This window comes from Marmota marmota, unplaced genomic scaffold (genome assembly GCF_001458135.2).
Source record: "Marmota marmota marmota unplaced genomic scaffold, marMar, whole genome shotgun sequence".
Classification (NCBI taxonomy): Eukaryota; Metazoa; Chordata; class Mammalia; order Rodentia; family Sciuridae; genus Marmota; species Marmota marmota.
Genome location: NW_026000174.1, coordinates 55,717,749 through 55,744,574, shown reverse-complemented (window position 1 = coordinate 55,744,574; position 26,826 = coordinate 55,717,749). Strand labels below are relative to the sequence as shown.

The window sequence follows — 26,826 nt, the reverse complement described above, 5'->3', positions numbered from 1 at the left end:
AAGCCTTTCTGGGACTGGGGTTGTGGCTCAGTGATAGAGCGCTTGCCTGGCACCTGTGAGGCACTGGGTTCGATTCTCAGCACCATATAAAAATAAATAATAAGAAAAAATAAAGGTATTTGTGTCCATCTACAACCACAAACAAACAAACAAACAAACAAATAAATAAAAGTAAAAACAAAACCAAAGTCTTTCTTACCCAAATTTCACTTTAGTAGCCGTCACCCAGGCTAGAGTTCTGCCAAGGGCAGTCTAAAAACACCTGCCCTAACCAGTGGTGGGGATCACCTAGTGCCAGGCTGACAGCGCCGCCCCTGAATCAGCCAAATCAGGTCCTCATTCTTCAGCTAGCTAGCCAAGGGACACTGTGCAAGCCAATGAGAAATGAGAGTGAATAATAACAGTGCTATAAATGCTATTAGTAGTATGAATAATGATAGTACTAAGAGTTTTCAAGAAAATTAAGAGTTGATTACAAAAAAAAAAAAAAAGAGAGAGAGAGAGATGATAATCAAAGTACTTGATTACAGCACAGGGAAACAGTCAATGAGTAATACCTGCTCTGTTACTCTTTTTCTACTTTCGTGGCAAACAGGTGGGATGGCACCTGCTCACAAAAGGCACAGTTCATGGAAGTTCCCATCAGCCCAGGCCAGTGGGTGGCTGAACCAACCTCACTCCTTATCTCATGATTATTTTATCATGCCTTTGTTCTTTATTGATGAGTAATAGACTTCCTGCCTGAGGCAGGTGCACACCATTTTCCTTGATCACCAATGTACTGCCAACTCTCTGTCACCCTACTTTTTTTGTATGTGGTGCTGGAGAGCTGAGGATTGAACCCAGGGCTTTGTGCATTCGAGGCAAGCACTCTACCAACTGAGTTATGTCCCAGCCCTGTCACCCCACTTTTAATAGTGCTAGTGGCTCTTATTTGTAGAGAGACTGTATAATTGTGCAAACCATATTTGCACGCATGATCACTTTTAATTCCCATAAGCACCTTGTGAGGCAAGGACAGGATAATGGCATCAAGCCTTACCTCTTTTTTCAGAGCTAGGGATTGAATCGAGGGCTTGCCTGTGTTAGGCAAACCACATACCCAGCTCCCCCTACCTCCCATTTTTATAGACAAGGAAAATGAACCTCAGTAAGGGACAGAATCACCAAGCGGTAGTGACAGAATCAAATCAAGCCTTTTCAGCCCAGGGCAAGGCCTCTTCCTACAACAGAGGCAGGAACTCTATGATGTCCTTTTCTCTTTGGTCATAAGTCCATGGGAACTCAGCTTGCTTTTATTTATTTTATGGATAAAAAATATGTAGTCACAGTGAAGTCCCACAATGAGAATTCAGAAATATTAGCTTCAGCTATTATTTTTGTTAACATTTAAATCTGCTACCAGTGATTTTATCTCTATCATCTTTCTTGAAGGCTGGTTACAGGGTCAGATGAAGTCTGTCTCCCAGCTTTCTTGCTGCCCACCCACCCCAAACAAATTGACAGAACTTTTCTATTTTAAGTGGCCTGCTACTAATACCTATAACAAAACAGAGAATAGCAAAATTAATAAACGCTTCAAGCCATGATAAGCCTATGTCTGCCATTTTATAGGATTAGACACAGATTAGCAAGAGAAAAGTCTATTTAATATACACACACGCCCCTACACACTTTCAACTATCTTTTCCTTTCCAATTTAAGACCAGTTCAACAGGATGGAATTTTATAAGCTATCAGCAAAATTGTCTGATGGGGGCTTAAGAAAGCAAACCACAGAAAACAAAAACTAATAAAAAGTTATTTCTCTAAGTTTTCCACTGTCTAAAACAGCCACAGAGTAAACAAGAAGTGGGCCAGATTATGTATTTGATTTGCTTAAAATGCAGTTTCCTTCTTTTCCAAATAAACATAAACAGAAGCAATGGCTAGTAGGGTTACTCACTGAGGGCGAGTTGAACCAAGACAGACTAAAAATAAAAAGACAACCACCTAAGTTCTCTGGTTCCCGAGGGGTGTGCAAGTAGGAGAGGGCTACTGCCAGCATGTAGGCGGATTTATAAAGAGTGCAGCCTGTCCCCTCGTCAGAATCCACTAACTTCCACCAATGATGATGGATTTATGGATACCCATCCACTAAAAAACAGACTTCAGAACCAGAAACAGCAAGAAGTAAGAAGAGGGCTGGATACAGATAAATACATACATCTCTTTAGATGAATCCACCTTTGTCTTTCTTGCTGTTTCCTGACTCTTGTGGGCATAGGCAGTGTACCATGTCTATAATTATATGTGCATGTGTGGGTAAGAGGAGAGGCAGCAGACGGGGACGAGTCTGACGCTTGGGGACTGGATGGGAAAGGAAACTGATGTTAGCAGTTACTGCTCCTTAAAATCATCAGCTTTGTTTTTCAAAGTATGGTTTTCCTGGTAAAGGATCCTTTGCCTGGAATGTGAGTGCATCACTCATCTTATTTTAATAAAAATGTGAACCAAATGGTAGTGTTGTTCTTCCTGGGATATAACACAGAATTTCTGAGGCCCTGATCCTTATCTTTCACTGGGACTGGCAGGCATACAAAAAAGAAAATGAAAAAGATAAAAAAGGCCTCAGTGGCATCAAAGGATGAACCCACCCGATTTCTTTTATATACAAATATTCTAAAAGACAAATTCTGGTCTCCTCATTGGGGTCTGGATCTGGTACCTGGTTTCATCACCGATGAATGACTTTCAACTGGGTAATAACTCTTTGTGCCTCAGTTTCTTCCTCTGTCATGCTTCACATATAATGATCAGAACTGATTAGCTAAGTAAAATATATTTTAAAGGATGCAAGATTGTGTGCCCTTTGACCTTCTGAATTTTGTCAAGTTCAGGTATAATCTATTTTAAAACTTAAGAAAATAAAGCAAAAGTATGAGCAGAAAGAAGACATCAAAGTGTCTTCAAAGAGCAAGACCAGGATTTGGGGGGTAACTCAGTGATATGGCCCTTGCACATTTGAGGCCCTGGGTTCCATCCCCAGTACCAGAAAAAAAGAGATGGGTGGGGGAGTGAGAGAAAACACCATTATTTTTTAAATGACCAAAATCTTTTATCTCAATTATCCCCCAGGTTCTTTGGGTCTAACATTCTATGATTCGTCAACTGTGCTTCTGTGGTCGAGGCAGCAGCATGTAGACCAGGAAGAGAATAATTTGAATCCATGTAGCATGTAATTTTCTAGAAGACTGGAAATGCTGTGAAGCCCACTAATGCTTCCAGTATAGCATCACAGGGAAGACAAGAACATAGGACTTGAAATTAAGATAGGCCTGCATTCAAAATGTTTCTGCTGCATACCACCAGGGATTTCTGAGGTGGAGGCAGGATGATCATGTTTGAAGCCAGCCTGGGCAACTTAGAGAGGCCCTGGCTCAAAATAAAATTATAAGGGCACATGATGTAGCTTGGTGGTAGAGTGCCACTGGGTTCAATCCCCAGTGTCAGGGGAGGTGGGCAGAGGAAGCCTCTACTACTTCCCAGCTATGTGAACTTGGGCAAACTTCTTTGAACTAATTTTTTTTTCATATGTAAAATGTCATAAATCATTCCCTTCCAGACACTACTCAATGGGGGCCCTTCCATTGCCTTGGTTGCATCTCCTTCTATTTACCCCTTGCCCAGAATATTCCAGCTTTGCTATTCCTTGAACATGCTCTTGCCTTAAGTTTGTTTGTTTTGTGGTGCTGGGGATGGAGCCCAGGATCTTGTGTATACTATCCAAGTGTTCCTTCCCTGAGCTACACCCCAGCCCCTGGCCTCAGTCTTTTGCACCTACTGTCCCCTCTGCCTCTAGATAACAGTATACCTCTTGCCTCCTTCAGGTCTCTGTTCAATTGCCATCTTATAAGGAAAGATTCCCTGACCGTGGTGTCTAACACGACTCTCTTCCTCCTTTCTCATTTTCGTGCATATCACTTATTGTATAATCCACTGCATACTTTTAATTGTGTTAGCTTTCTATAACAAATACATGAGATAATCAATTTGATAAGAAAAGAGAATCATTTTGGCTCACAGTTTCAGAGGTATCAGTCCATGGTCATTTGACCTTGCAGCTTTGGACCTGTGATGGCACAGTCATCATGGTGGGAGCACATGATGGAGGAGGACTGTTCATCTCATGGTGGCCAGGAAGGAAAGACAGAGGGGAAGAAAACAAAATTCTAATATCCCCTTTAAAGACATGCCTTAGTGGGCTAACTTCCTTCTACTAGACTTCACCTCCCAAAGAGTTCATTACTTCTCCACAGCACTAGGGTCTGAGGACCAAGTCTTCAACACATTGGCCTTTGGGGAATATTCCAGATACAAGCGATACTAATTGTATTACCTGTCTCCACACTAGAATGCAAGATCTAAGAGGGCAAAGATTTTGACTTTTTAAAATTTTTTTAGTTACATTGGACACAATACCTTTATTTTATTTATTTATTCATTCATTTTTATATGGTGCTGAGGTTCGAACTCAGGGCCTCGCACGTGCTACTGAGCCACAACCCCAGCCCTTGACTTTTTTTTTATTGATTGCTAGTTCTTTTTTATGGTGCTGGGGATTAAACCCAGGGCCCTGTGCATACAAAGCAAGCACTCCACCAACCGAGCTATATCCCCAGCCCTGATTGCTACTTCTTAATAAATGTTTTAAGAATGCAGATGCTCTGAAGAGTGAGATAATGCTTGTGAAGCTCTTAGCAGTTGTCTGGGACAGAGAATATGGTTGGTGGATAGGTTTTGTTCAGCTTGAACTTTAGTCTTGTTTGGTTTTTAAAAATCAGGGCCAAAACATTAAATAATTGGGATATTTCCCACAATACAATTTACATTTCAGGGGTCTTTTTTTGTAAGAACCAAAAGACATGGCAGTACTTGCCCAGCACTCCTGCAAACAACTGGAGCTAGGAGGAAGATGCCCTTGCCAGTTTACCGCTGAATGACACCTGTGCTTCTTACGTACCTGCCTGGCCACCATAGGCCTCTAAATTTTCAACCCCAGGTGAAAGGAAGCCTTCACAATAAAGATTTAATGAATCTGACTAAACTAGTTTAAGACAAAAATAAAACAGATGACTTTATGATATAAACAGAAAATTGTTATAGAGTATGATGTCATCTTTGCTGATAGAGAGACAGAGACAGAGAATATAAATTTGTATAGGAAAAAGAATGGAATGTACCTAAATTTTAACAATGGTGCTTAACTTTGGGTTTGGGAACTACAAACAATGTGTACTTCCTTGAAATCAGAAGAATAAAGCTATTCAAATTTATGATATCTAAATAATAATTCAATGAAGCTGTCTTAAAAGGAAAGGAAGGAAGGAAAGAAAGGGGGGTGGGGGTGGGGAGTAAGGAAAGGAGGGGGAATGAAGGAGTGAGAGAGAAAGAACACCATCTAGAGAGATTAAGTCTTCATTTTCCTTCAGAAACCTGTTTTCATGTCCTTCATTCTCAATGGCTTTATCTTCCCTCTCTAAGTAACCTGAATGTCATTTAGATTTTTCTCCTATACCTGTTTTGTCCATAATGAAAAGAGGTCCAAAGTTGATGATCATCTTTTAGAATGCTTTATATGCTTTTGGATCTTAACATGATGTCCTTTGGTCCTCCCTTAAGTACTGGTCAGGCTCAGGTGGTACAGTCAGGCAGCACACCCTTCCAAATGAAGAAAGAAGTGAGAGGAAAAACACTTACCAAGTCAGGGCTCAGGAACGGACAGTTACCATATTCCCCATGGATTCAATTTTTCTAATCTTTAGCCATATTTATGGCTGGTTTCCCTTCTTTTCCACAGCTTAACACAATTGTTTATACTTGGGAACGGTGTGATTGAGCAGAAGGGAAGGCACAGGAGACTTGAAATCCTGCCTTGACCTCTGCCAGTCCACCTCACTTGAGCAGGCTACTTACTCTTCAGGACTTAGTTCCTTCATCAGCACAATGGAGATGATAATCAATTATTTACTGAGAGCAAAGGCCTGTGATTCCCAAGGCTCTTTTAAGTTGTGAAGTCACAAAAATGAACTAACTTCCAAGGAAGTTGAGAACAATGAAAATGGTTTTTTTCCGGGTTTCTGCACTGTAAACAGTAATATCTAGTCCATTTCAAACTGATGCAGGCAATCTCAAATACTTTTTTTTTTTTTTGAGGGAGAATTTTAATATTTATTTTTTTTTTAGTTTTCGGCAGGCACAACATCTTTGTTTGTATGTGGTGCTGAGGATCGAACCCGGGCCGCACGCGTGCCAGGCGAGCGCGCTACCACTTGAGCCACATCCCCAGCCCAATCTCAAATACTTAAATTCCAATAACTCTCTAGGCAAAAGAGTGTCACAAAGTTCACACACAAAGCTGATATGGCAGGGCTGGGATTGTGGCTTAGTGACAGAGTGCTTGCCTCGAATGTATGAGGCACTGGGTTTGATCCTCAGCACCTCATAAAAATAAATAAAATAAAAATATTGTGTCCATCTACAACTGCATTGTGTCCATCTACAAATATTTAAAAAAAAAAGCTGATGACACTCATAGTTTTAAAAGGCTTGGACATCTTGTTTCCCAATACTCCATACAGCGCAGACAAAGTAAACTGGGAGAGGAAAAGGAACTGTAAAAGACAGGTGCAAGGACAGCAGTGAGAAACAGGCATTAATAGAATTACAGAACAGAGATGCAGTGTTTGCTTTAGCAGCACATACACTAAAATTGGAACATACAGAGATTAGCATGGCTCCTGTACAAGGATAATATGCAAATTTGTAAAGTGTTCAATATTAAAAAGAAAAAATATAGAACAGAGGCAGTAGGGAATGTTGAAAATACAATCTGGATGCATTTAGGGAACACTTCAGTGGATAACAATGTCTTCCAGCATAGTAAAATAATTAAGATTATAAAGATGATGTTTAGATGCCAAGATAAGTTAAATTATATAAGAAAGCAAGGAATGCTATTGTATGTATATTTAAAAGATTTCAAATTTACAAAGTCAGATTTGTAAATTATATTAAAAACAGCAGGAAAAATTAGTATCCAAATTAATTTTACAGTAGGCTGTAAAATTCTCCAGTCTCTCTATATTTACTGGCTCTAAACTATTCACTTATCACTGCTTATATACTGCCTTGTGGGTGTGTTATCTGTTTTTAAGCTACTTTACTAAGTGCTGCCTATTAGAGCTGCGGATGTAGCTCAGTGGTAGAGCAGTTGCCTAGCAGGTGCAAGACCCGGGGTTTACACATGGGATTTCCTGCAGAAAGAAAGAGAGAACAAACAAACAAAATGCTGTGCATCATGACTCTTATCTGTTCCCTCAAAGCAGTCCTGTAAGATAAGCATTCTTGTTTTAGTTGCAGACAAGGAAAGTGAAGTAATTTACATAACTAGTAAGCAGCACATTGAGACTTTGACTCATGGGTCTGCTTGAATCCAAAGCATGTGATTTTAAGTATTCCTCTACTTACTGATGGTTGAATTATTGACTGACTTGTCATCTGTCTGCCCCATCACCACCCCATCACTGTTCTCAGCATTGGAAGTTAGTCTATTTTGTGACTTCACAACTTAAAAAGAGGCCTGGGAATCACAACATCATAGATCTGGCCTTTGAAGATCTCAAGCAATTGATTGATGATTATTTCCATTTTAGATGAAGAAATTAAAGCCTAAAAAGTATGGAGCTTGTCAAAGGAGACAGTCTGGCAGAATCAAGGCAGGGTTCCAAGGTCCTACTAGACCAAGTTTTGAGGTAGGGACCTGCAATCACTTGCCTTTATATATCACGGGGACTGGTACAAAGTAGTCTAAAATGTCCAGTGAATTTCATCTGTGCCTTACTATGTAGATGCCAAACCCTTAAAGGCAATGTAGTATATCCTAATGCATCTCAAAGTATGCTTCATGGATTATCTGCATCCCAAACCTATAGAAGCAGAAGCAGAATCCTTGGGGTTATAATGTGAGAATCTGCATTTAAACGGATAGTTTCTGTGAGTCAGGATTGGCCTTGTAGTTGAAAGTGTACTTTTTGGAGTTAGTCAATCCTGGATTCATGTTCCAGCTCCAGTACTAACAAAATGAATAATCTGGGGCAAGATTGTTTCTTAAATCTTTGAGCTTCAATTTCCTCATCTTTAAAATGAGATAAGAGAAGTAATTACCTCACAGCTTTATTATTCATATTTTTTCTTTTTTATATATTTATTTTTTTAGTTGTAGTTGGACACAATACCTTTATTCCATTTATTTATTTATTTTTATGTGGTGCTGAGGATCGAACCCAGGGCCCCGCGCATACTAGGTGAGCGCTGTACCACTGAGCCACAATCCCAGCCCCATATTGTTTCAAATATTTATATTCTAGTTGTAGTTGGACACAATACCTTTATTTTATTTATTTATTTTTACGTGGTGCTGAGGATCAAACTCAGTGCCTTGCGTGTGCTAGGTGAGCACTGTATTGCTGAGCCACAACTCCAGCCCATTTATTTTTGTTTTAAAATTTTTTTCTTTTAGTTGTCAATGGACCTTTATTTATATGCAGTGCTGAGAATCAAATCCAGTGCCTCCACATGTTAGGAAAGTGCTCTCCCACAGAGCCACAACCCCAGCCCTATTGTAATTTTTTTGTAGTAATGGGAACTGAACATGCTAGACAAATGCTCTACTAATGAGCTACAACCTCAGCTCTTTTTATTATCATTAAATTGCCCAGGTTGGCCTTGAACTTGCAATCTTCCTACTTCAGCCTCCTGAGTAGCTGGGATTATAGTCATGCTTCACTGCATCTGGCTCTCACAGGATTTTAAGAGGGACAAAATTCATTAATTCAATAGATATTATGAAATATCTACTATGTGCCAGATCTTGATTTTTAGGCTTAGGATATATTTGGGAACGAATAGGCAAGCTCCTTGCCCTGATAGAGCTTATCTTACAGTGGGGAAGACAGGTAATAAATAAACAAGTACATATAGTAAGTATAATGGAAAAAAGTAGAACAGAGCAAGCTGGCTAGGGTGTGTGAGGCGGGAATGGTAGTACAATTTTATATAGAGTGGTCTAGGTAGGTTTCATAGAGAAGGTTAATACCTAAGCAAAAATTGGAAGGAAGTTAAGGAGTAAACAATACAGACATCTGAGGAAGATCAGGTGGAGGGAACAGCGGCTGCAAACGCCTTCAGGAGGTAGTGCACCTATAGACAGGAAGAACAGGCAGGAAGCTTGTGTGGCTGAAGCCAAGAAAATAAGGGGGAAAGGAATGAGAGGGTCAGAGAAATGACTGGGGCAGTTCACGCATGTCCTTTTAGTCCAACGAGTGAAGGTTAAATGAGACTCATTCACAGTATATGGAACATGGTAAACATTTAACAAATAGTACCTACATGTGTCTGTATTTATTGAATATCTGCTGGTCTCTAAGCAGAGATAGTTTAGAAGGCCAGGCTGCAGGGACTACAGCACCTTTTGTGTACCTTGGTGGGGTTAGAGAGTCCTTCAACATTTCCCAAAGTACAGAAATCAAAAAGATCAAAGGCCTGGGTGATCCCCAGCAGCAAGGAGAGATGGTTAATTCTCCGCAGGTGCTCAGAAAACTGAACTAACAGAGGCATGCAAAGTCAACACAGTATCAATAAAAGACAGGGCAAGAGATGGGCGTGGAGTGGAGTGGGCTTGGCTAAAGGCTGAAACCAACAGAAGAGTTGTTGGCCATGTACAAGAAAAAGCAGTGGAGCGTGGAAGCGTCCCCTACAGCTATTGAAACCCATCCTAATATCAATGAGACCACAAAGTCATGATAATAATGACTACAAACTGCTGGGGAGTAAGCCAGGGAACCCACAACATGAAAGCACTTGTATGGGGGAAAAAACAAATTAAGAGATTCAGGCAAAACTATCCCTTTCCCTTGTGGAGGCTCTTTAATCTTTAATCTCTGTCTCTTGACACTAGGCACTGGTCTTGCCCTAACAAGACAAAGGTAACTTCTGAGAAGCGAATACTTCTCATTTAGGTGAAGGACTTCAGAGGAGATGAGTGCCCTGTGTCTGCCAGACTAAAAGGAAGTTTTCCTTTGGCCATACTGTCTCACAGTATGGCACCTTGGCTAAGGCACCCTCCACCCGCCCTCTGTGGCTTTCCCGACAGAAGGTGCTGTGGGCCCCCCACCTGCACACAGGAATGTGGTTTCTTTGGTAGCTGGAGGCAGGCAAGGTCATAATAAAGGCTGGATGGAGATACCCAGGCCAGGCTTTAAACTGCTTTAAATTGTGCCAGCTTCTTCTGGCTCCTGCCCTATGGAAAGCAAAGCCAGACACTATCCAGTGGAAATTGGAAGTGGGCAACCTTTGTGGCCTTAATTATGCCAGCTTGGCAAGAATGTCTGTAGTACTTGGTCTCCATGACCCTGACTTAACCTACTCAAGAGGGAGCAGTTTAGTGTGAGTTAGAAGCAATGCAGAGCAACTGAATGCATGGGACCATCCGCGCAACACATTTTATTTGTAATTAAAACTATTATTAAAATCAGCATATGAAAATTTGTATTTCATCCATTCCTCCAACAATTGTCCCTCTGCCTTTACCATTTCCTCACAGTAACCGTGTATATTTGCTGTAGAGTTCTTCATTGCTTTTTTTCCCCTTTTATTTCTGTGGTCCTGGGGATTGAACCCAGGGGTACTCTACCACTGAGCTATATCTCCAGCCCTTTATTTTCTATTTTAAGATGGTTTCACTAAATTGTTGAGGCTGGCTTTGAACTTGCAATTCTGCCTCGGTCTCCCAAGTCACAGAAATTCCAGGTGTGTGCCACTGTGCTGGCCATTGCTGAGTTCTTACCTATTTATTGAGTATGAACTGTGTGCCAGAGACTATGCTAGGTTCTGGGGAAAGAGCCAGAGATAAGACAGACAAAAATCCCCATTTTCATGGTACTTACATTCTAGTGGGTGAATGTGAAGCCAGGGGAGATAGACAATAAATAAGTAGGCAAATAAAATACTTTCAGAAGGCGATAAGGGCAATGAGTTAAGTAAAAGAGAGTGGTAAGACAGAGTGATCATGGGTAGGACAATATTTGATGGCACAGTGGAGGACAACCTCTTTGAGAAGGTATCACTGGAGGTGAGAACTGACCAGATGAGAGGAGCCAACCCCGCAATTCAGCAAGACAGGGATCAGCAAGGGCAAAGACCCTGAGACAGGAGCCAGCAGCAAGTGTTTTCTTCCCTATTCTGCACACAAATGCTATTTCTCTGTCTCTGGTAAGTCGCAATATGTTAAAGAAATTGCCCTATGAGGCCTGGGAAAGGAGCAGTATTGAATGAAACAGAATCCAGGGACTCACTTATTGCGGAAGAGACATTCTGCCATGGGGGAGGGTGGGGACATGGGCAGGTAGCTGTTCCCAGAATAAAGATAAGGTAAGGGCTGTAGAAACTACCCTTCCCCGACACTGCCACCTTTCACTGCCATGGTTAATTGGCAAAGTAGTCTGTGTGAACGGAGCGCAGGATGTCCAAATCGCAGCACTGTTTCACACATCATCATTTCAAGTCACCGACTGACAGGATTTAGCACTCTGTGTCTGACAGTGGCCAGCAGTGAAGCAGAGAGAATTCCACCGGATTATCCAAAGCATCTGACCCGCAAATGAGGAGAGAGGAGAACATTTTTAAAAAACAACTCCTGAATGGTTCAGTGAGCCAATTCGACATCGAACAGACACACACAAACATCCAGCCGCCTCTGAGGCAAAAGGTCAATTTCTTGTGCTTGTCCCGGATCTTCAGAATCCAAGTTCTTGATCTGAGCTCAGTCCCTCATTCTCCTAGTCAAAGGGGAGGATGTGAAGCAGAGACAGGCTGGATGGGGTGCTCTGGGGCAACACTTCATTGTCTGAATGGAGGGCCGTTCATTACAGCTGGAGTGGCTGAGATCAGGGTCAGTAGAGAGGAAAAGGGTGCAGGACATATCCTTTCTCTGAAGACACATAATAATTGTACATATTTATGGAGTCCAGTGTGATGATTCAATACATGTATACGGTGTGTCATTACACATTGGCTTCTACGGAATCAAGGTAATGAGCATTTCCATCTCCTATTGTTTCTTTGTGTTTGGAGCCGAGTTTGGGTAAGTGAACGTTTCTGCTAGAGAAGCTGATATCTGCAGCCAGGTCTTATCTTTGGTGAGCGTATCACAAATCCTAGGTTTGGAAGGAGGGGTTAGAACGATGGACAGAAGCAAATTTCCATCCTACAAGACGTGGATAGAAGTGAAGTGCCATTGTCTTGTGGATAAATGAGCTTTCTAATTCTCCTAATCAAGTCCCAAGTCCCTCCCACGCCCCATCCTTCTCTCCTCCAACCCCTCCTCACACAGCTGTGAGGGTAAGATTTACTGGATGGAATGTGTTTGCAAAATCTGTTTTGTTCATTGGAACATGTTTATCAAAAAAGAAAGAAAAAAAACTCTGTCCCTTCTCACTATTTACTTTTTGGTGACCGCCTTGTGGGATTTGGAACTGGATAAACAGATGGACTTCACCGAAGGAATCAGGCGTGACGCCAGGCTGTGTGTATACATCTTAGTCTCAGTGTATATATGGCAAATTGTCTTCATCCAAACAGCTGTGCTGGTTTTGGAGGGAAGCGAGGCGACAGCATCTTTTGGACTCCCACTGCTCTAAGGTGCACCTCCCTGGTGGAACCTGGGGCTACAGGATGCCAGATAGTTTCTAGTGTTCTCATCCCAGATATATGAACCAATTTCAATTTCTGGCCTCTGGCTGTGACAATTAAGGATTGCTCCAGATTCAAAACTATAGCTTATCACTTATACTGGGTTTGTTTGATACGTATGCATATCTATCCTGTGGTGAGTGCCTGCACTGACTACAGTAATGAGTGACCTCTGACTCCTTTGCAATATTCTGGAGGGATATGTTACACGTGTGTGAGTGCATGCATATGAGAAGTTTTAGAAGACCTGAAAGACAATATTTTGTAGGCCACGGGAAAAGTATAAACACCAGAGGGAGCAGGAACATTGACCACTCATATGCTAGCATGCTGCTGCTGAAGGGGCATTGGGAGAGACTGTGGAGAAGTCATCACCCTCCTAATTCTTTTGGCCACCTTCTCCTATAGAAATCTCTACTACAGTGGGTGGTAGTGGAGGAAGCACTTACTAATTCAACATTTTTCTCATGATTCAACATACTTCACTTGCAAGGTCTGAAGAAACTTCATTATATCTGAGGAAAATCTTTCAATAACAAAATGCATATGTTTGTTTGCTTCACAAAGTAGGGTTCAGGGGGATGTTTCCTCCCCTCCTGGAAAAATTCATTTTAAACAACCATTTAAAAATGAACAATACTGCCTAAAGAGGGAACTGGTGCCAAATAGAGCCAACATACAAAAAATTAAATAAATAAATAAAACAAAACAACTCCCTGAGACAGAGTGTACTGCATTCATTAGTTTCAGGTAGCTCGAAGACAAGAACATTAAATAATTAGAGTGCAACGGACCAAGGTGCTGTAGGTAATGGGACCTCATAAAGACAGAACAAAAGACTCTGTTTTTAACAAAGGTTCTGCAGACCTTTATATTAGAGTGAGCAATGAGCGAGAGGGATGCTGCCCAGGAAATGAAAGGCCTCAATGGTTCCTCTTCAGTGAGCAGAGCCCAGGAGGAGTGTTCCAGGGCGCTCTCACAAACACTCTTTAATAATACCATCCAGAGCCTTTGATTCAAGGAACATGCTGAAGAATAAACAGCCTATTAATCTGAGTTTTCTGGTGTGCCTGAGTATACAAAGCAGCAATGAACTAACCCCTTGGCTCTTGCAAACATCCCGACTGCACACCATCCACTATTCCACTGCTCAACTCAGCTCCTCCTTTTACCACTGCATGCAATTTGTCCCTGGAAAAGCTTCAAGGTTTGGGGGTCCTGATGGGTTTCATCTCAGGATGTCCAGGCTAAATCCAGAGTGCAAAGAATGGAAACAGCCTATCCTTGTTTGGCCATAAGAAGGCATAGCCATGTGACCAGGCTCAAATGAGAACTGTGTGGTAGTGTGACTGGGTGAGGAGACAAAGTCATCAGTCTGCTTCTTTCTGAGCCAAGTTGACAGTCACAGGCCTGGGAAAGGAAGGCCCAGTTTCAATTGCTTCCTACTCTTGGTTACCTTGGTGGCAGGAAAGGCTCCTGCATGGGTGGGCTTTGGGTGCCATTCTGTGGAAACATTGCTGGGCATTTTGCTGAAATAGAAATTAACAAGGTCCCTGGGTTTTCAAAGAGGAAAGCAGACAACAAAATGGCTGTTTCACCCTCAGATCCTTTCACTATGAGTTGTCTTTAAAATTATCAGGTGTGGCTTTTGGATAACAATCACTTGATGAAGCATCAGGTTCTCCTTCCCACCTTGAAGGAAATCATAGATAAGAGGTGGAGAGCATGAACTTTTAGTAATAAACTAGGGGTTCAATTGTTGAAATAGTGTAATTTGGGCTAGTATCATAGGCTGAGGTCAGTCATAGGAGCCAGGTGGCTTCTCTGGATTCCATGGTCACTGCCTCATAGAAGGTGTCTGCTTTTAAAAGGAACTAGTGTGACAAGATGCATAAATCAGCATTGAGGCTACCCAACACACACACACACACACACATACACACACGCGCGCATGTACACTCTTAAAGCACATTGATTCTGACCCTAAACTTATATACATAGAAAAGCACACTTAATATGTTTCCTTTCAAAAAATAATTTCCAAAAGGTGCTTTGATTCTACTTTCAGGGAGCAACTTTGTATTTAGTCTCTTCAACTGGAGAAGGATGTGCAGGAAGGAGCAGCATAAAAGCTTGCATACTTTATGTCACTGATTGAGACACCATGGAGGGTGGTGACTAAGAGCATGGGCTCTATGGTCCAACAGATCTAGATCTGAGTTCCTCCTCTGCCACTTGTGTATTCTTAGACACTTTACAGAAAAATCTCTGAGTTTCCTCATCTATAAAGTGGGAAAACCCCATGAGGTTACTGTGAGGGGCACATAACATATCAAAACTGTTAAGTACAGTTCCTGGGATGCAGTAAGTGCTCAATAAATGATGACTATACTTATACTCTATGACAGCTCTAGATACAGGCATGGGAATCTAACTGGTGGTTAGCACCTGAGCTACATGAAATGGAAGTTTCTTTATTAAGCTGGGCTTAGAAGGTATCCAGATCTTCTTTCAGTGATTTGGAAACAAAAATTTGGGTTTCATGGGGTTATTGATCAAAGGTGGTAAGAAATTGAATTCTGGTACTCTGGGGACTTCATTTTTTATTTGGGAACTATACTGACCTGGAATATTCCCACCCCAGATTCTGGCTTAGTGGACATATCCTTGCTCCTTTAGGTTTCCACCTGTTGAGACAAACAGATGTAATCTGAATAAAGGAGGAGCTCACAAGCACAGATCTGATATCAGACAGCCTTTCTCTGCAGCATTCCTAGGGTCTTGAAATGACAAACATTCCAACAGGCTGAATCTGACCCTTCTTGTCCTGTAATTGGGGCCTTATGAAACTACTTCTTGTGATTAGAGCCATTGGTACCTCACTTCAAGGCTGAGAGGTGGACTTCATTAATATTGATGAGCTGTAGCTCGTTAACCTCATTTGATGTTTATTTACAACCATTCTTCTCATATGCTAATAAGTGACACTGGGCTCTTCAGATAGAAAAGAGGGAACTGGATTCTCTCTGCCAGCATCTCCTTGGCAAACTCCTGTCCCTTGAAACAGAAGTTTGAACAGAGGGAATAAAGCCAAATGGAGGGAATGCAGCAGAGAGGACAAAATGATGTGAAAAGAATGTCGGCAATGCAACCAGGAGAGAGGAGCCCAGCTGCTGGGCCCCGTGTGACAGAGGCTGGATACACCCGCCCAGTGGGTAACAAAAAGAAGCTGAAGGGAGGAACCATGAAAAGGACAATGTGTTAAATTTTGGAATTGGGGAGAGGGATGGAGATGGGTGGGTGACAGGGAGCTTGAAGGCCTCTCTAGCATTCATTCCATTTTCTTATTTGATCTAAAGAGCTCCCTAGGCAGGGGATGGAGTGAGTTTCCATAAGGCAGTTCAATGCCCATAGCAATGCTTAGCAAATGCTTTGCTTGGAGAAAGAATACTCATTGTCCTGAGCCTCACTGTGACATGGGAAAGCAGGAAGAAATCATCGGTGTTACTCTTTCCTCCAAATTATGGTTATGTACATCAAAGAACAGGATGAGTAAGCTGCAAGGAAAGGTCCAGAGGCTGGAGAGAATGTCTGTTTTAGTACTGCTATTCTATGGTTTCGAGGCTGCTAAGAGAACACATAGGATGGGGACGGAATGGAAACTACTTTGATAAATAAATGTTTACTAATACTGGCAACAACAAACTGCACATTTAGGTATATGTTTTTGTTTTGCTTTTGCAGTTCTGGGAATGGAACCTAGGACCCTGTGCATGCTAGGCAAGTACTTCTACCACTGAGCCACATCCCCAGCCCTCAACATTTCTTTAAATTCTTAAATGTCAATTCCCACCAATTCTCATGGAAGCTTCATACTTAATATTACTACTTAGACAATTATTCCTGTCCTGCCTTTGGGGACCACACCTTCTTTGTTCTCCCAATCTGGCTTCTTCTGTGAAGCTCTTTGAAGATCATTCCTATTCTTGATGTGCCTTTCTGTAAGGCTAAAAAGGCAGGAGAAAAAAGAAAACTCTTACCTTAAAGATTTAACCACATTTTATTTAAGTACAAAGTTTTGGTTCTAACAGGCAGATTTTACGTTTAAGTTGTTTGCCTGAAACCATTACCCCTTAGGGTAAAATTTCATCTTCTTTCAAGTTTTCTATGTACTCAGTTCCTCTCACAATGAAAGAATAATCAATAGCAATCTGTATTAGACCTGACAATCTGCAGCTTGCCTATGCTTAGGGACAAACATGTCTGAAAAAGGAACTGACGGATACATTCTTATTATAGACTACAGCAATGTTTCTCAACCTTTTTTATTTCCCATTATCTCCACCCCCCCACCTGAGCCTTTTTAGACACTTTTCCTAGCTGTCTTCCTCCACTGTGAAATTTTAATATCCTAGGCATATTATATAACTTTTTTTTGGTACTGGGAGCCACAATTACACACACACACACACACACACACACACTTACACACACACATTGTTTTACCTCCCAAAGGAATAATTTCTACCCTTTTGGAGGCAATATTGTCTCCATTGAGAATGCATATTCTAGAAGGTTTTTTTTTTTTTCATAGTGGGGCTTGAATCCAGGGACACTTACCACTGAGCTACATTCCCATCCCTTTTTACTTTTTTATTTTGAGACAGGGTCTCTCTAAGTTGCTCAGGCTGAACTTGTGATTCTCTTGCCTCAGCCTCCCAAGTTAGTGGGATTTCAGGCATGTGCCATCATACCCAGCTGTTCTAGAAGGTCTTAAAAAACAGTAAATCATTTGATTTAATGAGTTCCAGGACTGAACCTAATATTCTCCCAAAGTGAACCATCAAACACAATTACACTTCTGTTTTGATTTTTTTTTAAGAAAGAAGGAAAAAGATATCTTTGTATCTATCTAGTTAGTGATAGTTTCTCCAAAGAAGAGATCAAAATCCTTTTTCCACACATGACCTGATCTATCCACAGAATAAATGGCTTACTTTTTGGCAGTGGGTTAGCTTTTTACAATAGTCCTATTTTAGTGCTGGAAGAGGTAATAGATTTTTCAGGCCCCTTGGGGACCCCCAAATAGTTCATTCTCCTGAAAGTCAACAATATGTTCCCTTGTAAGAGTAGAATTAAGTAGAACGGAGTTCATTATTTCATTAAATTTCTCCCAAACTCCAGAGGAAGATTGGTATTGCTACTCCCCTCCTACGAGCACAGAAATGATGGCATTAAAGATTAGGTAGCTTAATGTAGGTCCCAGGGAGTGATGTTTCTTCATACAAACATTTTATCTGTCACACAGGGTCACTCTGAGGATTTCTAGACCTCATGTCTTCTGTTTCCTACTTTAACCTAGGATGATAATACTCTTGCTAGAGAGGAGTTTATAAAGGTCTCTCTACCTTGGAGATAACTTCTCTCTCCACATGACAGAAAAAGGGTAAAGAAGGTGCTGAGCGAGATCTCTAAGCATTGGACAGATGGGGAGAGACAAAGAGAACTCAGGCTATTGTTCTAAAATTTATTGTTTTACAAGCAAATGGCTTAAATAGTGCCATTTAAATAATCTTTTTTTAAAGAATATTTTTTCTAGTTGTTGACTGACCTTTATTTTATTTATTTATATGTGATGCTGAGAATTGAACCCAGTGCCTCACACATGCCAGGCAAGCACTCTACCACTGAGCTACAACCCCAGCCTTGCAGAATCTTGAATAGGGAGGAATGCAATCTTTTGTAAAGTAAATGTAACTATTATTGTATATTTGGATGAGAAACATTAAACTAGAATGTGCTCCTCAGAAAATACAAAGACCCAAGTCAAGACCCACAAATAGTCTTCAAGGAATATGAGAAATTCATATTTTATTTAGCAGTCATGGAAACTGACTCTCCATTAGTGAGTGGGAATTAGAGTTTGGCAAGCTAAATAAAAAAATCTATCTAAGAGGGCTTTTTCTGTAAATTGCATCAGGCTCTTTTAATTCCTCCAATTAAATCAGTGTTAAACTTCCCACAGAATAAGATACAATTACTTGTTCTAAAGAATGATTTTAAGAGTTAACTTGTCATCTTAGACTTTCAAGTAGATCTGTACCTAATCCATTCCTCATAATGAGTATATATTCTATTAAAAATGAAAACAACTTCAGGGAAGGGTATTCTGCAATACTATTTAGAAACCTAGCATTAAATAATCTCATGTCTAATAAATTTGCTCTCATGTGGGACTTAAATCTTTTACACTACAATAGAAGTTCATTTCCTCTTTGTTTGAAGAGATGCAGATGAACTAGTGGGGATTAAAGGCATTAACTTTAATTCAGAATACCCAAAGTCGAAATATACAGCCTAGATCAATCTAAAGACATAGTAAAAGGAATATCAAAGTAATACATTTAACTCAATTAGCTTCTGATACAGAAATGCTATGCCAGTGATTTCTTTTGCTGTGAATAAATTTGAATAAATTAAAAAAAATAAATTTGGCCCTACCTCAAATTTATTTAAAAGTGAATAAATTTGAGGTAGGGCCAAAAAAATAAAATCTTCATAACCTGTCTTAAGGAAAATGAAATTACAATCATTTTGCACTAAAAATAGAAACTAAGAGATACAAGGTATGGAAATCTTAAAGGTGACTCATGTTATAGAAGAGGTATTTTTTAAATAAAAAAAAAATCTTACTGAATGCTATAAAATAAGAATGATTGGGGGAAGAGGCAAATTCTTTAAAGTCCTGGATACAGTTGGATATGGTAGCACAAACCTATAATCTCAGTGACTTGGGAGGCTGAGACAGAAGGGTCACAAGTTCAAGGCCAGTCAGGGCAACTGAGCAAGACCCTGTCTCAAAATAAAATTATAAGGGCTGGAGGTATAATTCAGTGGTACAGCATTTGCCTAGCATGTGCAAGGCCATGGGTTTAATCCCTACTACTACCAAAAAAAGAAAAAGTCTAAACTGGGTATGGTAGCACAGGTCTGTAATCCAGTGGCTCCAGAGGCTGAGGCAGGAGGATTGAGAATTCAGAGCCAGCCTCGGCAACTAAGCAAGGCCTTAAGCAACTTAGCGAGACTCTGTCTTAAAATAAAAATTTTGGGGATGTGGCTCAGTGGTAAAGGGCCCCTGGGTTCAATCCCCAGTATCAAAACAAAACAAAAAGAAAAGAAAAAGTCTTGGACATCAGAGCAAGGGAACTAAACTAAAAATATAAGTTGAAATAGATAAGGAGAGAAAGGGAGTCTAACCCAAACCCATTCGTACTATTTGCAGCAATTATCAATGAATTGGAAAGGGCAGTGAGGAGAAATGTGTTACCATATTCCAATACTGATTTGTCAATTTCAGTAGTATCTGACTATCTTGTTCTACCAATATATCTAGTCAGGAAAAGACAAATCTTTTTCATTGTCAGGTGGCCGAAGAAAACACTTTCTCCAATGAACAGTATAATAAGGCAATAAAAGCAAGACTGTAGTTATCAAACATTTTTATTTGCAGTACTCAAAACATTTGCAGTATGAATACCCAGTTCCCATTTTCCCTTCCCCACCTTCCTCCCAGCTTTGGGAGGAAAAGTAACCTTGTTAAAGGAAGAATATCTTTCCTGCATATTGGTGTATACCTGAATGCAACATTAGGAAAAGGACTTCCCAAGGAGGGTGTGAGCGGGGCCCCCAAGTTTCCAAGGTGCTGATCCTACAAACACACTGGTAAAGGCTTTGTTCTACTCCTTCAAAGGCTGCATGGCAGTGTTCCTTTTGGTAGCCATGGATGCTACACTTCTTTGTTTGGGTCAGGGACCAAAGGGAAAATTCAGAAGGAAAAATAGGAAGGCATTTTCCCTTCCAGATATAAGTAGTCACTAATCCTTTTTGGTAAGGGTGGCATTATTATCTGAAGTTATATGTTCAATGAATAATTGTATAGAAAGCTACGTATGTAATATAAATATTGCTCAAAGTTACAAAGTAGATCTGTGCCAGAGAGGGTTCAGTTCAAACAGGGTTAGACCTAGGTAATTAGAATAGCCTTTAGAGATTTGAGACGTAGAAACCTGAATACATTTTTTTTTTCAATAGAGAAAAGGATTGGGTAGGAAGATCTATCATCCAATGGTTTATCACAATACTGTGGTCCAACCTCAGGGACAAAGATATAGAAAATGATTTACGATTAGAGGTTTAAGTGAATAACAGGTAATGCTTTTTATTCCATAGTTTTGTACAAACATAATTAGGTGTTGCCAAACTATGTTAGTGATGGATCAGACTTACAGTCAAGCAGGGAAGGTGGTGAGCATGTCACAGATAGATAGCTTTAAAAGTTTAAGGAATATTCTTTAAAATAAACAAAATAGTCACTTCCTTTGTTCTATATGCCAAGTGGCAGGTGCCTGAAGGCCTGCTCTAGAAAGGATAGAGACTTTTTCCCCAGAGTAGTACATGAGGCCTAAAGAAGCTTCCTGCTACATAGGAGATATAAAAGAAGTTAAGAGGGTTATAGTCGAGTACTAAATTATGTAACAGATGACTTATTTGTTGTGGCTTTTAGTACATTCTGTGAGTGTGTGTATATGTGTGTATGTGTGTGTGTGTGTGTGTGTGTGTTGTTGTTGTTGGAATTGAACCCAGGGCCTCATGCATTCTGGATAAGTGCTCTACCACTGAGTACATCCCTAGCCTCTGTTTTGTTTAAAATTTTATTTTTAGTTGTAGGTGGACACACAATATCTTTTTTTTTAATATTTATTTTTTAGTTGTAGCTGGACACAATGCATTTATTTTATTTACTTTTATGTGGTGCTGGGGATTGAACCCAGGGCCTCGTGCATGCTAGGCAAGCGCTCTACCACTGAGCCACAACTCCAGCCCGCACACAATATCTTTATTTCATTTTTATGAGGTGTTGAGGATCAATCCAATGCCCCACACGTGCTAGGCAAGCATTCCACCACTGGGCCACAATCCCAGCTCCCCAGCCTCTGTTTTATTTTATTTCAAGACAGAGTCCAAGTTGCCTAGGTTGACCTTGTACTTGTGATTCTCTTGTACTTGTACTGGTGATACAGGTGTGTGCCACTGTACCCAGTTCAGAAGTAGATGTTTTCTATGAAAAGAAACTAAAAAGCAGCAATTCCTCTGCTTTTAAACTTTTAACCATTTTGATGGTAATTCTTTTTCTGCTAGGCCTTATTATTGCAGAAACAGCTTAGAATGATAAAATTGAGAAGGAATTTTCAAAAACATGCTTTAAATTTTATGAGAAAATAAGACTGAATATCTACTAAATGTCAGTAACCATTTTGAATGAATAAATTCTATAAATGAACACACAGATCAAAATAAAAATAATTAGGATAAAGGAGTCTTTACGATTCCATGAAACCAAAGTTTATAAATAAAGTTTTCTATTGCTTAAGATAAATCCAGTAAATGGGAACATGACCTTGACTTTTCCTGTTAAGGCACCCAATTAATGCTTGCTTCCCTTCACCCAGACGCATGCCTCCAGGCAAGAAAATAATTAAACTTTTGTTAAAAATAATTTTAATAATTTTAACTTCTGTTAAAAATCAATTATGTATTCACTTATAATAGGTACCTAGAACATGTAAGTTCACAGAGCCAAAAAGTAGAATAGAGGTGAATAAGAGTTACTATTAATGGGTACAGAGTTTCAATTTGGGATGAGGAAAGGTTCTGTAAATGGGTGGTAATGGTTGTACATTATTGTGAATGTCCTTGATGCCACTTTAAAATGGCAAATTTTATGTTACATATATTTTACAATAAAAATATGTGTTTTAAAAATCTTTTACAAAACGTAGCCTAGGGCAGTTCCCCAAATTTGCCTGTTCATCAGAATCACCTGGAGTGCTTATTAAAGGTATAGATTCTCTGGCCACCCCCCAGACTGGCTAGTTGTTTTCTTGTTAGTCAGTTCATTTTGTGTATCTGATTGTAAATTAACAGGAAACAGGGTATCTTTAGTTGTGATGTAGTTTTTTACTTAACCAAGTAAAATTGAAAACATCTTGGCCCCTGCCAATCTACAGTTATTCTAAACCGAAGCCACAGAGACACAAAAAGCTCTGGTCTGCAATGTTACTATCATCCATAAAAGTACTGCTCTTCTGTGTTATTTCTGTTTCCCCAGGACATTACTCCACAATACAGAAAATAAGCAAATAACAACATATTTGAAAAGGGCTAGGAATTTGTACATGTTAGTGGAGATTCCAGGCTTCATTTTTGGTACAAGGAAGATATGGGAATTTTGTATATAGCAGGTGATGACAAGGTGCTATAATACCCAAGAACATAAAATTAAAAAAGAAAATATTCTGTATGACTCAAAGAATAGTTTGGAAGAGATTTTCTTTCAATTGGAAGTCAAAATATATATTACATCATCCAGGCAGGACTGCTGTTAATGATCATTAAGCTTCAGTGAAGCAAGTATCATTTAAGGCTTTGAAGGGCAAGAAAAAAGGGTGTTTCAAGTCTCTCAAACAATTTACTGCTCTAGTATTTCTAATAATCACATTTGTATTTTTTCTTTAGACTGCAGAGAAAAGCAAAAAGAAAACCTGTAGAAACTGGAGTTGGACAAGAGAACAAAGTTCACAGATGAAATCCTCTCCAATACCAGCAATTGAAACAAGACTCAGCCCTCATGTCCGTTAAGCCACTGGCCCAGCTCAGCCCCTTTTCTTCCCCTCAGTGATTTTTAAGTGTCACAAGAGCTCTTCAGGCTAAACTAAACAAATCCTAAGAAAGTTTGGGAAAAAGATGCAACATATAATGTACTTTGTCTTGGTCATGTCACTTCTTGGCCATTTCTCCTTAGATATTTCTCTAATTAGAGTGATGAGTTGACAGGAAACAATTCTTTTTTGGTGTATGGTACTGGGATTGAACCCAAAGATGCTCTACCACTGAGCTACATCCCCAGTCCTTTTTTTTTTTTAAATTTATTTTTTAGTTGTAGTTGGACACAATACCTTTATTCTATTTATTTATTTTTATGTGGTATTGAAGATTGAACCCAGGGCCTCACACGTGTTTGGTGAGTGCTCGCTCTACCCCTGAGCCACAACCCCAGCCCCCCCAGTCCTTTTTATTTTTTATTTTGAGATGGGGTCTTGCTAAGTTGCTCAGGGTAGACTCAAACTTGTGATCCTCCTGCCTCAGTTTCCTAAGTTGCTGATATTACATGTGTGAGCCTCCAATCTCAGCCAAAAAGCAATTTGAGGGTGGGGAGATTATTGGGGATTTAACCCAGGGTCAATTCACCATTGAGCCACATCACCATCCTTTAAAAAAACATTTTTTTTTAGTTGTACATGGACATAATACCTTTATTTTATTTATTTATTTTTATGTGGTGCTGAGGATCAAACCCAGTGCCTTACATGTGCAAGGCAAGTGCTCTACCACTGAGCTACAACTGCACCCCACAGCCATTTTCATTTATTTATTTTGAGGCAGGGTTTCACTAAATTGCTTAGAGCCTTGCTAAGTTGCTAGGGCTGGCCTTGAACTTGTGATCCTTCTGTTTCAGCCTCTTGAGCCACTGGGATTACAGGCATGTGCCAGCCTGGCAAGAAGCAATTTTTAAGTCAAATTGATAAAATAAAAACACTTCCAAATGATACAAGTTTTGTTTCTGTGAGAATTATCCTTCCTTTATCCTGAAGTGAAGCAGTGACTCTCTCTCTATTACACACAGTTAAAAAATATGATCTTTAAGAATCGATAAAGCTCAAGCTTAGAATGGATTTTAGAAGTCACCTAATTAAACCAACTCTTTTTTTTTTTTTCCTCATCTTTGTCTGAATTTCCTCCTTAATGTCTGTGTTCAGTGATTGAATAGAAAAGTACTGCCCAATAGAACTTTTGTGATGCTGGAAATGTTACTTTGCACTGTCCTACATGGTAGAAGCCACTAATCATACCAGTTTGTGAGCACTTGAAATTTGCCTAATATAACTAAGAAATTTTGATTGTATTTACTTTAAAAAATCAGACTTAAGATGATATAACTGACATACAAAAATCCGTGCATATTTAATATGTGCAATATGAGCTTGGACACATGTAAATATTCCAGAAAACATCATAATGATCAAAATAACAGACATATCCATTACCCCACAAAATTTCCTTGTATACTTTGTTTATGTATGTGGTAAAAGCACTTAAAATGAGATCTGTTCTCTTAAAAATATATAAAGTGCATAATACAGGTTCGTTGACTACAGGTACTATGCTGTAGAGCAGATCTCTAGAACATATTCACTTTGCCTAACTGTAACTTTATACCATATGGATAATAACTCTCCATTTCCACTTCTTCCACCCTTTGTTAACTATTGTTCTATGGTATGCTTTTATAATTGTATATAATTACATTTCAATAGCCAGAGGGGACTACAGGACACCCTATTGGATAGTGCATGACTAGTATCTGCTCTATCACTTCTTTTTTTTTAATATTTATTTTTTAGTTGTAGTTGTGCACAAACCTTCACTTTATTTATCTTCATGTGGTGTTGAGGATCCAACCCAGGGCCTCACATGTGCTAGGCAAGCGCTCTAGTGCTGAGTCACAACCCCAGCCCTGATCTATTACTTCTAATGACAGAAAATCCATTGCCTCCCAAGCAGCTCTTTCAATTTATGGACAATTCTAATTGTTAAGAAAATTTTCTACATTGTGATTTTGTCTTCCTGATAATTTCTACCCACTGGACCTAACTCTGTTTTCTGGAGTCACATAGAATAAGCAAGCCCCAGTCACATGTTATGTCATCAAATATTTGAAATCAGTAGTCATGTTTCTTTTTTTTTTTTTCTTCACTTTTTTTAATGCTCCTGGTTCTTTAAATATTCTTCACCATTTGGTTCGTGCTTCAGTTAGTCAATGTTAATAAAGATGAAAATAACAATTAATATTTATCAAGAATCTAGTGAGTGCCAGGTACCATGTGAGGCAATTATCACATTTTACCATTTGAGTCCCTTTCCTGGCTAGGAAGCTAGTACTGTTATTTGCCCGGACTTTACTCAGGAGAAAACTCAGGTTCTGAGAGGTTAAGAAATTTATCCAACATCACTCAGACAAAAAAGTATACAGCTGAGTCAGGTTAGTGCTGCATGCCAGTAATCTCAGCTACTAGGGAGGCTGAGGCAGGAGGATCACTATATTTGAGGCCAGCCTAGGCACCTTAAAGAGACCCTCTCTCAAAAAACAAAAGAAAACAAAGGCTGGGGTTGTAGCTCAGTGATAGAGCACTTGCCAAACAAGCATGAAGCTCTGGGTTCAATCCCTAGTACTGCAGAAGTATACAGCTGGGACTCAAACCTATGTGTAAGTCTCAAAAACTACTGCTCATTACCATATCGCTATGTTGTCTCCCTGTGAAAGCACAGTGCTCACAACTAAACTCCTATTGTGGGTGTTGTTTGATCATCATTGTATGTTAAGTTCTGTGCGGTCAGGGACTTTGTTTAGTTCAATTCTATGTATACAGTACCACAAACTGGCATAAGGCAGGTACTCTATAAGTATGTGTTGAATAAAAAAAAATGAATGAATAAAAAAAAATCACCTTTCTTCATTATGGCCTCTATTCTCTTTTTTTTTAATATTTATTTTTTAGTTGTAGTTGGACACAATACCTTTATTTTATTTGTGCTTTTCTATGTGGTGCTGAGGGTCGAATCCAGGGCCTTGTATGTGCTACGCAGGTGCTCTACTGCTGAGCCACAACCCCATCCCGGCCTCTATTCTCATATCCCATAAAGTTAATTTCACTTCTTGCTGGTCACAGCACCTGTTGCCCAATACTCAGTTTATGTCTCTTGTGGTTGGCTGTTCAGGGTGCATGCTCTCATGCTTCTTTTTCTTGACCAACTTTTTTAGTTAGATATTTTTTAACTTCCTTCCTTCCTTCCTCCTTTCCTTCCTTCCTTCCTCCCTCCCTCTTGTTCTTCTACTTTACTCCACTGATCTTCCCTATA

At 39.8% G+C, this 26,826-nt stretch overlaps 1 protein-coding gene and 2 non-coding genes across 3 annotated transcripts in view; 1 reads left to right on the top strand and 2 right to left on the bottom strand.

Annotated features, from left to right (window-relative positions):
• The window catches only part of Cstpp1 (centriolar satellite-associated tubulin polyglutamylase complex regulator 1), a 173,496-nt gene that overhangs the window by 29,934 nt on the left and 116,736 nt on the right, over positions 1 to 26,826 (bottom strand). The window lies entirely within an intron of this gene.
• Positions 6,722 to 6,824, top strand: LOC125612230. The gene has a single exon (XR_007342562.1). It is a non-coding gene; the product is annotated as a U6 spliceosomal RNA (small nuclear RNA).
• Trnaa-agc lies at positions 21,596 to 21,668 on the bottom strand. The gene has a single exon. It is a non-coding gene; the product is annotated as a tRNA-Ala (tRNA).